This window comes from Eptatretus burgeri, chromosome 9 (genome assembly GCF_056783735.1).
Source record: "Eptatretus burgeri isolate ZD-2024b chromosome 9, Ebu_testis_v1, whole genome shotgun sequence".
In the NCBI taxonomy this organism is placed as follows: domain Eukaryota; kingdom Metazoa; phylum Chordata; class Myxini; order Myxiniformes; family Myxinidae; genus Eptatretus; species Eptatretus burgeri.
This window is the reverse complement of record NC_140969.1, coordinates 46,359,906-46,371,908: the sequence shown is the minus strand read 5'-3', so window position 1 is coordinate 46,371,908 and position 12,003 is coordinate 46,359,906. Positions and strand designations below refer to the sequence as shown.

Here is a 12,003-nt window from a genome sequence, read left to right as displayed (position 1 = left end):
CCTTTTAATTTAAAGAAAAGACCTCCGTACTTCAGAATCACATATAAGCGTATGGGGTTTATCTGCCTTACTTGGACAAAGCCTCATGCCAGATTTCAGGCAGGGAACTCCACTTGTAATATATCAATAGAGATAAGTGACTTACCAGCCAACAGGAAGGGAGAGAATGGAACATATCCGAAGGTTGCATCTAATGGCACATATTTTGTGTGTGGGTATAGAGCCTACCCATGGCTGCCAAACAAATGGGGCGGTTCATGTTATCTTGCGTACGTCGTACCGCACATGCGTTTGATCACTGACCCATTCTCTGAGATAGATCGGACACAACAAAAGAGAGCTATATCAGATGGGGCATATGCAGCAATGATAATTTTCCCCCGATATGGGGCCTGGGTGGCAGGTAGGGAACTTATCAGCATGGCATCAACATTGGAAATAATGGGAAATGATACCGCTGATGGGTTTGAGAAAATTAGCGCGGAGCTGGTCGCATTAAGGACTACTGTAATGCAAAATAGAATAGCTTTAGACATGATTCTAGCTGAGAAAGGGGGAACATGTGCTGTAATTGGCAAAGAATGTTGTACGTACATCCCAGATAATTCAGAAAACATTAATGACCTCGCAGGTCACATAAGGAGAGAGGCGAGCAAATATAAAGACTACAGTAATGATAACATGAGTAGTTGGTTAAAGGGATTGTTTGGGGGTTGGGGAGGAAGTGTTTTAAGATTTTTTATAACATTCCTGATAATCATTGTGGCAGCCTTTATATTACTGATGGTTTTCAAGGTAATTGCCCAAAAGGCCATTGGAAAGTGTTTTTCAGGATGGACAACAAAGCCCAGTACCCAGCCAGTACAGACGGTGATGGCTCCGGTGAACACTGCTGGACTGCTGCCCTCCTCAAACCTCCCTGCACTTACACCTACCCCCCCCCATTCCAATACTATGTACCCCACCCATGTCACCCCAACCCACGAACAATGAAACATATTGTAACCTTGCAGTAGTCGCCGATCCATTACTCTGGCTTACTCCGAGTGATGACCAATTGCTTCAACTCACATTGGACGAATGTCTTTCGTTGCTTGCACCAATTGAAGGGCTAGGTAGAAATACCATTTGATTTGCCTTGTTGGTAATTGCTGGCAAGTTGTGCCTTCATTATACTCTGGCTTGTAGTTTATCAAATATTCTTTTGCTTTGTTCATAAAGAACATTACATTTATATACTTTAACACTGCCTTACTTGTTGTTCATGAAGTCCATTAAGCAGCAATATATATATATATAGTTCTTTCATCCCCTCTTCCTGTGCAGGCTGGAGTTCCTCAAGGTAGCGTTCTGGGCCCTGTTCTTTTTCTGGTTTTCATCAATGATCTCTCGGACTCTCTGGAAAATCCTCTATTTCTCTTTGCCGATGACTCCACCCTCTGCCGTACCATCTGTCATCCCTCAGACCGGCAAGCAGCAGCTTCTTCGCTCACTGCAGATCTGGATAAAATCACAAACTGGTCCAACACGTGGAACATGTCTTTCAATCCACACAAATCTCACACTCTCACTATGTCTCTTCGAAAGGACCGTTTACAAACCCCCCATCCACTTTCTCAACAATCCTCTGGAAGAAGTCTTTTCTTTCAAGCTTCTGGGTCTCACTATCTGCCATGACCTTTCCTGGGAAAGTCACATTTCCAACCTTGCCTCAAAAGCCAGTCGCCGACTGGGAATCCTCCGTCGTGCAAAGTCCTTCCTCGGCCCTCTTGAGCTCCTGACTACTTACAAAGCTTTTGTCCGTAGCCTGATGGAGTACTGCTCTCCCCTCTGGGCTGGTGCTCCTGCCTCCCACCTTTCTCGACTTCACGCTGTCGAAACCAGGGCTTTTAAGATCATTGGCATCTCCCGCAATGAAGCTGAGTCTTTGGGCCTCTCACTCAATCACCGCAGGTTGGTCGGTGGTCTTTCTGTCTTCTACCGACTCCTCTCCAGCCTTGCCCCCCTGCTCTCTCTGCGATTTGTCCCAACCACATTTCCACAGGGCGCTCAAGGTCCGCCAACAACCCCTTCTGGTAAAACTACCAAAATCACGAATCACTGCTCATCTTCACTCTTTCATTCCTCTTTTTCCCGCCTTTGGAATAAACTTCCTCACTCTATTCTTTCCCATTCTTCCCTCCAGGCTTTCAAAACAGCTGTTCACCACCACCTCTTATCTTCCCCCATCCAAATCCTCGATCTTTTCTACCCCGATAATCCACCCATGCCCACTTCCTTCCAATTCTCCTGCTTTCCTTCCTGAAAGTCCCTGTAATGTCCATCTTCTCCTCGCCATGTTCCCCGTCCCATCCCCATCCCTCTCCCTTCCACAGTTCACCTGTGTCTGTTCCCCAATGTTTTGTCCCTTCCACTCCCACCCCTCTTGTCTCATGCCTCCTTGCTGTGAGTTGTGTGTTAGCTCTCATACGAGCCTCGACCAAGGTATACAAAAAAAAAAAAAAAAAAAAAAAAAAATATATATATATATATATATATATATAATCAAATATTTAATGGAACGTATATTCCTGTATAACTTCATTCTTGTTTAGCCATGAGCAATTCTTGTACGAACAACTTTTGGGAGTGCTTGGCTTCCTTATATATTCTATATTTAAATGTTGCGATATTTTCCGATTTCCCTTGTTGAAGACTCGGGGTGTTAGTGGACCGGTTGGAAAGTGGGTAGGAACCCCCTTTTGGGCTCGGGGGCGCAGGTGGAACTCCCGATCGTTTTGGACCATCTGGAGCTAAACCTAAGGATGGCCACCCACTGGAGGTTGCTATCTGCTGACCTGCCGGCCTGTGGATGCTCCTTTTCTTCATTTGTTGTTTCTTTTGCAAATGTTTCAAAGAAACAAGAGGAGGGAAATGTCGGGGATTGTATGTACTCTAACAGCAACCAAACATGTCTACTAGTGTTTGGTTAAAACTCTTGAGTTTCAATTGGAAAGAGGGAAAGGATAAATCTTCCCATTAGTTTATCTGTGCACTGTCAAGGAACTTGTTTTGACATTGTTACAACACAGCTGGCCTTGTCGACCGTTTGAATGACCTTGCTAATCGGGCAGCTGAGCTACCGGAAATCTGTTGGACTACTGCCCAGAACTGTTAAAGCCCAACAACATGTAGGAGGCTACCTTTTAAAATTCTTTAAGGGAATCAAGGGTGTTGTTTCTGCACTCTCTGTGCTCTCTTATCAGCAGTACTGACAGGAGAATGCAATAGATTAATGAATGGTAATAAATCCTCTTTGACACGCAGTCATTCAAAGGTCGCAGTAAATTGAATATAAGGCAGTACCGAAAGACCACTCACCAGAGGATTAGGCTGGGTGGACTATTGTGTTCAAAGCCTGTTGTCTCCATATGCATATGTCTGGTGTGTAATAAACCCTTCTCTTGGTCTACCAAGATCGGTGATGAACAAAGCTTGACCTTAATCGCTGTGGACCTCACCTGGATCTCAACACATACATGTATGTATATATATATATATATATATATATATATATATATATATATATATATATATATATATATATATATATATATATATATATATATATATCTTCTTCTTCTTTCGGCTGCTCCCGTTAGGGGTCGCCACAGCGGATCATCCGTATGATCCGCATAGTGATTTGGCACATGTTTTACACCGGATGCCCTTCCTGACGCAACCCTGGTCGCCTCTTACAACACAGGAATATGGTACACCTATTTTAACCGGGGTATACACCGGCCCAGTACACTGGTACTCATTTCGCCGACCTTGGAAGGATGACAGGCTGAGTCAACCCCCTGGTGTATTAATTCAGTGGCCCAACGGGTCTTGAACTCAGGACCTTTTGGATCCCAAGCCGCTGCGCCAACACACCAGGCTATATATATATATATATATATATATATATATATATATATATATATATATATATATATATATATATATATATATATATATATATATATATATATATCCCAGGGGAGGGGGCATGGGCTTGGTTAAAAACATACATCATCAAATACACAACACCCCTTGATGAGACTCCCACCAACAGCACTCCATACACATGAACACAAACACCCATTAATGCTCAAACTACCTAAAAGTCCTGCCAACATCCCCATACCCCCTATCTCCATAACTTCCGGGTACCTATCCAATTCTAATTTAAACTCATCTACTTTTTCTACTGCCACTACCTTACCAGGGAGACCATTGTATGCATTAACTACTCTCTGAGTAAAAGTCCCCTGCCTTACTACCATCTTAACTCTCAAGTTATGGCCTCTGGTCCTATCACTGTCTACTCTGTTGAATAATTCATCTGCACTTATTTTATAGATTCCTTTTATTATCTTAAACATTTCTATCATATCTCCTCATTACCACCTCCTTTCTAGTGTATGAAGCCCTCAGCCCTGTCTCCTTCACTCCTTATAGCTGAGTCTAGCTTGGCCCGGAATGAATCTAGTCGCCCTGAGCTGAACCCTCGCTTTGGCATCTATGTTCTTCCTGAGTTGTGGTGAGCAGAACTGCACACAATATTCGAAATGTGGCCCTCACTAAATTCCTGTACAATGTCAACACTACCTCTTTTAATTTATAAATGATCCCCCTCCGAATACCACCTAAAAAACATATTTGCTCGACCTATAGCTGCCTGGCACTGTGCTGCCTGCTTACCTCCAGGATCTATTACCACCCCCAGATCGATCCTTCTCCTGTGTGACATGCTCCAAAATTACCCCTTGCATCCTGCAATCTCTATTTTCATTGTTCTTTCCCATCCCCAACACCGAACACATGCTCAGGTTAAATTCCATCTGCCAGTCTTTTACCCAATCTATGCAAGTATCAATACTTTCCTGAATCTGATCAACACCCCCTCTGCTGTCCTCCTTACCTCCAAGTTTTATGTCATCTGCAAATTTGGAAAGCTTACTCTTTACCCCATTATCCAAACTGTTGATGTAAATAATGAAGAGTAATGATCTGAGTACTGATCCCTGAGGTACCCCGCTACTTACATCCTCCCAGCAAGATATCCTCCCACTCACAGCTACTCTTTGTTTCCTTATCACAAAGCCATTTTGCAATCCGTTTTGATGGAATTTTGCCATTTTTTGCCCGTCATTAAAAGGCACACAGTCCCTTAGCACATTAAATATACACATCGAGCTACTTGACCAGCCACTCCACAAGCCCTCACTTTGGCAAACAAACTCTGATGTGGTACCTCATCAAATGCCTTCTTAAAGTCTAGATCAGTGTTTCTCAACTTTTTTTGTCCCATGCCCCACTTTGATTTTCAAAAAAAAATCGTATGCCACACCATGATTGGAGACACTACAGTATATACTACATATGTATTCAAAGGGCTTTATTAAAACTTTTTTGCAAATTTTATTCAATTGCTACTCACTTCAATGGGAGCCCTGCCCTTGACGCTGGCTGCAGATTTGTTTGATTCAAGGAACCAATTTTGTCAGTTTCAGCCTTAAATCACCACGTTTCGTGATTTCCAGTCGATTTGTCTGAGCTTGCAGCAAATCGGTAACAACACGAAATCCACATTCGACTGAATAAGATGATGGAAAATTAATCAATACTTCCCTTGCCAAAGTAGTCGAGTTTGGGTATTTCTTTTCGCTCTCCTCAGACAGCCGCATCATGGTTCCTTTGATCTTGAAAATAGTTTTCACAGACTCATATTGTTGCAACTCGCATAACTCCTCTTGGTATTGCTCTGGTACTTCAGATAAATCCATCAGAAATGGCTGAGTCAACCAAGAAGGGAACTCACAGCAAAGCTATGAAAGTGATCATATATTGATTCATTAATTCTGAATCCTCATGCCCACCAAAATATTGCCACGCCGCACCTTGAGAAACACTGGTCTAGATATACTCTGTCCACTGCCATTCCCTCCATCCACCCAATCAGACACCGTTTCATCGAACTCCAAAACATTTGTAAGACAGGAACTACTTTTGGTAAACCCATGCTGACTGCCTTTAATTAGTTTGTATTTATTTAAATGGTTCCTCATCCGGTCCTTAATTAATGTCTCCAACACCTTCCCCAAAACTGAAGTCAAACTAACAGATCAAGAGTTTTATTTCCCAATTCTTCTCTGGAACCTTTCTTAAATAATGGTGTTACATTTGCTGCTCTCCAATCCTCTGGTACCTGTCCTGACTCCAGGGAACTATTGAAAATATCCGTTAACATCTCAATTACCTGTTCAGCCACCTCCATCAATACTCTCAGGTGCATATTATCTGGACCCGGAGTGGCGGAGCCTTATCTACTCTTAGATTTCCGAGCTGTTCCTTTACTTCCTCCACTCCAACCTGGATCTTCTGTAAAAGCCCTTCCTCACCGTGTAAACTTTTGATGCGTGAAGTTTGGGTGATCTTGTGAAGTTTTGAACCTTACGTGCACATCCATGCCACAAACTACATGTAGTGCATTGCATCACGGCATGAGGAAATCAACATGGTCATGGATCTTTCCTCACAAGAAGGTTGTGGCAGACTTCTCACCACCATCCCAGCCACAGATCTTCAAGGGTTGATAGGTAAAAGGGTGCCGCATTATGGAGCACGTAGTCCCTCAGCAAAACAAGTCTGGACTAAAATATACCGGGGTATCTTTTACAATTAGAAAAAAATCGATCGAGGCATTAATCAGTCACCATGGGCACGTCGACAATACGAAACGATGACACCGCCCGAGTACACGCCGGACAGGACTTTTGGTGAAGCATACAGCCATTTAAACAACACGCAAATGTTTACGTGATATTCTTACGTTGAAGTTTTTCTTGCTTACGTGATCTTCTTGAAGGATAATGAAATAAAACTTTTGTTGGTAGTAAAAAAGAGAAGCAGCTTGAAGAGGCACCGCGCTCAAACGGCACGACTGGCTGGCTGACTGACTACGTATACTGGCATTAAACTTGGCGGGTTTTTCGGTGTATTAATCAATATTCTTAATGAGTACACAGCCGTTTTGTTTTTGTTAAAATAACGTTACATGGAGCTTTATCGGCATTATCTCAACTGCTAAAATAGCTTTATCGACGAAATTATTCATAATCGAGAAAATCCCGTTTGAAAAGGTGAGGAAGTTACAATATGAGCTAATCAATACACCCCAAATTAATATTAAACTTGGCGGGTTTTTCGGTGTATTAATCGATATACTTAATGAGTACACAGCCGTTTCTTTTTTTTTGTTAAAATAACGTTATATGGACCTATATCGACATTACCTCAACTGTTAAAATAGCTTTATCGACGAAATTATTCATAATCGAGAGAATCCTGTTTGAAAATGTGAGGAAGTTACACGATGAGCTAATCAATACACCCCAAATTAATATCCTTTAATTATATTATTCTGCTATGTGTATTCCATATATTAACCATAAATCCCTCATTAAAAAAAACAACAACATTGGATTGATAGAATAAAGAAGACCGAAATATGAGTTAATAAGCGGTGTGTTCCAACACCAACAAGAAAGAGTAATCAGTTTGTAGACCCTCGTCAGGACTTGTTTTGTGTGGTGTATTTTGTGTGGAAAATAAATAGAAGAATGTATTAAATGAAAGGTCTAAAACTCTAAATGGTCGAGTTGTAAATGTTTAAAGGTTAAAGGTCAGAAAAGTTGAGTAAAGGTCAAATGGTTTGAAAAGGTCTAAACGGGTCTAAAGGGTCTAAAGGGTGTGTTTTAAGGTCTAAAAGGTTGCAATTGTTTGAAGGGGGTCTAAAGAGTCTTAAAAGATCTAAAAAAAAAAAAAAAGGTCGAAACTTCAAAGGGATCTCCATGGTATTAAAAGGTATGAAGGTCGAAAGGGCAGAAAGGAGTCAAAAGGTCTTCAGGGTTCTAAAGGGTCCGAGAGGATCTAAAAGGTCTTGGAGGTCGAAGGTTTCCAAAAGATGTAACAGGTTCTATAGGGTTTTAGGGAGCCTACAGGGTTTTAGGGGTCTAAAGGGTCTTCGAGGTCGAAAGGGTCTTTGGGATCTTTGAGGACGTTAGATGTCCAAAGGGTCTTGTGGGGCTGAAGGGTCTAAAAGGTTTCAGGGGTCTAAATGGTTTCTGGGGTCTTGAGAGTTTTAGACGTTGTAAAAGTGAAATCCAACTTTTGGATCTTGGTTGAAGCGCTGTCACACCTTGACGTTTTAACCCGCAACAGCAACGTATAAAAATGTATGTAAAACGTTGGTGTACGCTGAAGTTTTGAGGTTTTTTTTTTAAAGTTTTGGTCGTATTCATAACGTGTTGGTCGTATGCATAACGTATTAGTAACGGGCACAGAACGTTTCGTTGTGTTAAAGATAACTTATACCAACGAATGCTTAGCCTGTTGTCGGCGTTCACAACCTATGCCCAACGATAGTTTAACTTAGGCATAGCGCGCTGCACGTATCGCCGCCGAACTCGTGGCGTAGCCTGTTAAAAACCTGCTGCATGCCGATTTAAATCATAACCACCTGAGAATTGGAAGTGTCAACCACGCAGTCACACCTTGACGATTTAGCCAGCGTATGCCGACCCATGAAAAATGTGTCTAAAACGCTGGGACACGTCGAATACGGTATGGGTAAGTTGTGTATAGGTTAAGAGCACGCTGAAAAACGATGAAGTACGCTGTCATATTTCGTGGTACGTCTAGTACGTCGTGACATTTCAAGCATGCTGAAAATTTTACGACGTACTCGCCGTATGGCTCACACGTTCCGCTACGCTGGGAATAAGTTGTAGGCACGATATGCGATCGTTGACACACGTCGACACAAGTTCCTTGAAAGTTACTCATAAGTCGAAACACGTCGACGTAATGTTTAGCATACCTGGAACTTATTTTCTCCATCAAGGCACATTTTCTTTTTTTCTCCTTGGCTCCGTGAAGGCACGTGACGAAATATCTGAAATTGTTGTTGTTGTTGTTGTTTTTTATTATTTTTATTTTTTTAGTCTATCACGAATTTTAAAATATATTCAGACATTTGCTTTTAAGTTTCGACATCGACGTGACAATATCCTCAAACAGAAAATAATCACAGAGGAGGAACTAAGAATAAGACATGAGCAAACTGAAGAGGAAATCGGACGTGACGTAATGGCACGTGACGAAATATCATAAGTTATTGTTGTTTTTTATTTTTTAAACGCTGCCAATACGCCATTATACGGTAGCTGTAAATTAGAAACACGTTCAGCAAGTTCTGTGGTCGTCCGGAAGACGTCAATCAAATACGTCTACATATGTCAATATGCGTTGAAGGTATGTTACACATAGGTTCAAAGCACGTTACTCATAGGTTAGAAATAAGTTTTGGGTACGCTAAGCATTACCTCGACATGTTTCGACTTATGAGTAACTTACAAGTAACGTGCCTTGACGTGTGTCAACAATCACGTAACGTGCCTCGACTTGTGTCAACGATCGTGTAACGTGCCTACAACACGTTATTCATAGGATATAAATAAGTTTCAGGTACGCTAATCATTACCTCGACGTGTTTCGACTTATGAGTAACTTACAAGTAACGTGTGTCAACGATCGCATAACGTGCCTACAACTTATGGCCAGCGTAGCGGAACGTGTGAGTCATACGCTGGCATACGTCGTAAAATTTCAAGCATGCTAAAATTTGAGGACAACCGCAAAGTACAACGATGAAAGCCAGTGTACTACGACGTATGGCAGTGTTTTTCAGCGTGCTCTTAACGTATACAAAACGTACCCATAACGTATTCGATGTGTGCCAGCGTTTTAGCCAAATTTTTCATAAGTTGGCATACGCTGGCTAAATCGTCAAGGTGCGACAGCACCTTTCATGATAGCACATTAAATGCACACTTTTCTGAAAATTTATTGAACTTCGAAGCAAAATGTTTCTTTAAAAAATAAAACAGCTTGCTGACTGACACACAGAACCACAGCAAAAGAGGTTTGCAAAACGTTTTGGCTGAGCAGATAAACTGAGCTAAGTAAACACGGGTTGCATTTCACAATAGTCAAGTCGACAGAATGTGTATAAAACAAGAACATAACCAAGCTTTTTAAAGGCAAATTAATATACACTTTAACTTTTGTTGTAGAATAGAAACAAGCCGATTTCACTATAGAGGCTTTGATTCACTCCATTAACGTGATATCTGATCACATGATGAAGACACGGGAAACGCCCGGATCTCCTCACACTTCCAACAACAACAACAACAACAACAACAACAACAACAACAACAACAACAACACTTTAAAGATTCATCACATTCACCCCACCTCTAAAGTTCAACCAAATATTTCCCAAGATATTCAGGAGGGCGTCTGATCCGTTCAGATCGCCACAATGGGGACCGTTTAACTGATGACGAGGGTTCAGTTGCACTTGTTTCCTCAGCTAAAGTCTGTTCCTCTGCCGTAGGAGAATTGCTCGGTGGTACCTCTCCATTTTCGAAACCAGCCTGCTGTTGCTCCACAGGTAGGGCATCACCCATCACGTTCCCACGTTGAACATCACCAGGAGGTGCCAAATGTCGCAGTGATGCAGTGGTCTCGCGGCCATCAGAAAGTCTGACGTGGGCATACTCCGGATTTGCGTCAATGAGTTCGACTTCATCCACCAAGGGATCATACTTGCTCTGGCGTACTTGGCTTTTCATCAGCACAGTGCCAGGAGAAGCCAACCAGGTGCGTATAGAATGTCCGCTGGTAGATCGGCGCTGGTAGCTGAACAGTCGTTCGTGTGAAGTGGCATTATTGGATGTGGAGAGTAGCGACCGAACAGAATTCAGAGCATCAGCGAGAACAGCATCCCACTGCACAGTCTTCAGTTCTCGCGACTTAAGCGCGAAGGTCACAGCTTTCCAGATGATACCATTGTATCTTTCCACCAATCCGTTTCCTTGTGGGATAGAGCCAGTAGTTCGACTGGTGGCAATGCCGCGTCCATGCAGAAAACCGTTTGAGTTCTTCGGACATAAAGGAAGATCCTCGGTCAGAGTGTATATAAGAAGGCAAACCAAAGATTGCAAACAGTTGGCAGAGGCATTTTATGACGGTTGCTGAAGTCATGTCAGCACATGGAAAGGCAAAGGGAAACCTTGAAAACTCATCACAACAGTTAACATGTAGCGATTGTCCGTCACTGACGGCAAGGGTCCTTTAAAATCGATGTTTAGCCTCTCGAAAGGCAAGGGAGCGTTGATGAGATTACTTGGGGTGGCCTTATGGAATCTCGGTTTGAGTTCAGCACAGACTGGACGAGATGCACTCACTCATCCTTTTAACTTCTTCGACAGAAATGGGTGGATTTCGGCAGCGCATTTAAGTGGGCCATCCTTGTTACACCTGGATGGCATAATGAGTTGTGGAGATCTTGCAAGGTTTTGCCGTTAATAGCTGAACAGCAAATTCGTAAAAAGGCATCAGCAGCAGCGTTTTCTTTCTCCGGGCGATAAATTATGTCATAGCTGGAGCATGACATCTCGATGCGCCACCTCATAATCTTTTCATTCTTGATTTTTCCAGCTTTTTTGTTATCAAACATAAACGCAACAGACCTTTGGTCAGTAATAAGCTGAAAATGATTTCCCAGCAGATAATGCCTCCATTTACGCAGAGCCTCCACAATCGCATACGCTTCCTTCTCTACTGCTGAATGCCTTTGTTCACTACCAGAAAGAGTCCTCGAGAAGAATGCAACAGGTCTCCCGGACTGGTTAAGCGTAGCAGCAATAGCGTGATCGGAAGCGTCGGTTTAAACTATGAAAGGGACAGTTTCATCTGTAGCCATCACAACGGAGTTGGCGATGTCTTGCTTGAGAAGTTTGAAAGCTTCAACAGCAGCTAATGATAGAGGGAAGCTTTTACACTGTACTAGGGGACGAATCTTTTCAGAAAAGTTTGCAATCCACTGTTTCTCCACCCTCGTTGTTC

General features: G+C 42.4%; 1 protein-coding gene and 1 pseudogene across 5 annotated transcripts in view; both read right to left on the bottom strand.

Moving 5' to 3' along the window:
- The window catches only part of MCM10 (minichromosome maintenance 10 replication initiation factor), a 150,028-nt gene extending 142,897 nt beyond the window's left edge, over positions 1–7,131 (bottom strand). Inside the window, exon 1 of one of the 5 annotated variants that reach the window (XM_085895050.1) lies at positions 6,881–7,131. The gene's annotated coding sequence lies outside the window, so the exon portion shown is untranslated. Of the gene's footprint in view, positions 1–6,859 lie in introns of all 5 variants that reach the window. The other 4 variants (XM_085895053.1, XM_085895049.1, XM_085895051.1 and 1 more) reach the window with 4 other exon arrangements.
- Positions 7,132–10,349: 3,218 nt separating this feature from the next.
- On the bottom strand, positions 10,350–11,139 carry LOC147020056 (uncharacterized; annotated as a pseudogene).
- Positions 11,140–12,003: the final 864 nt, after the last annotated feature.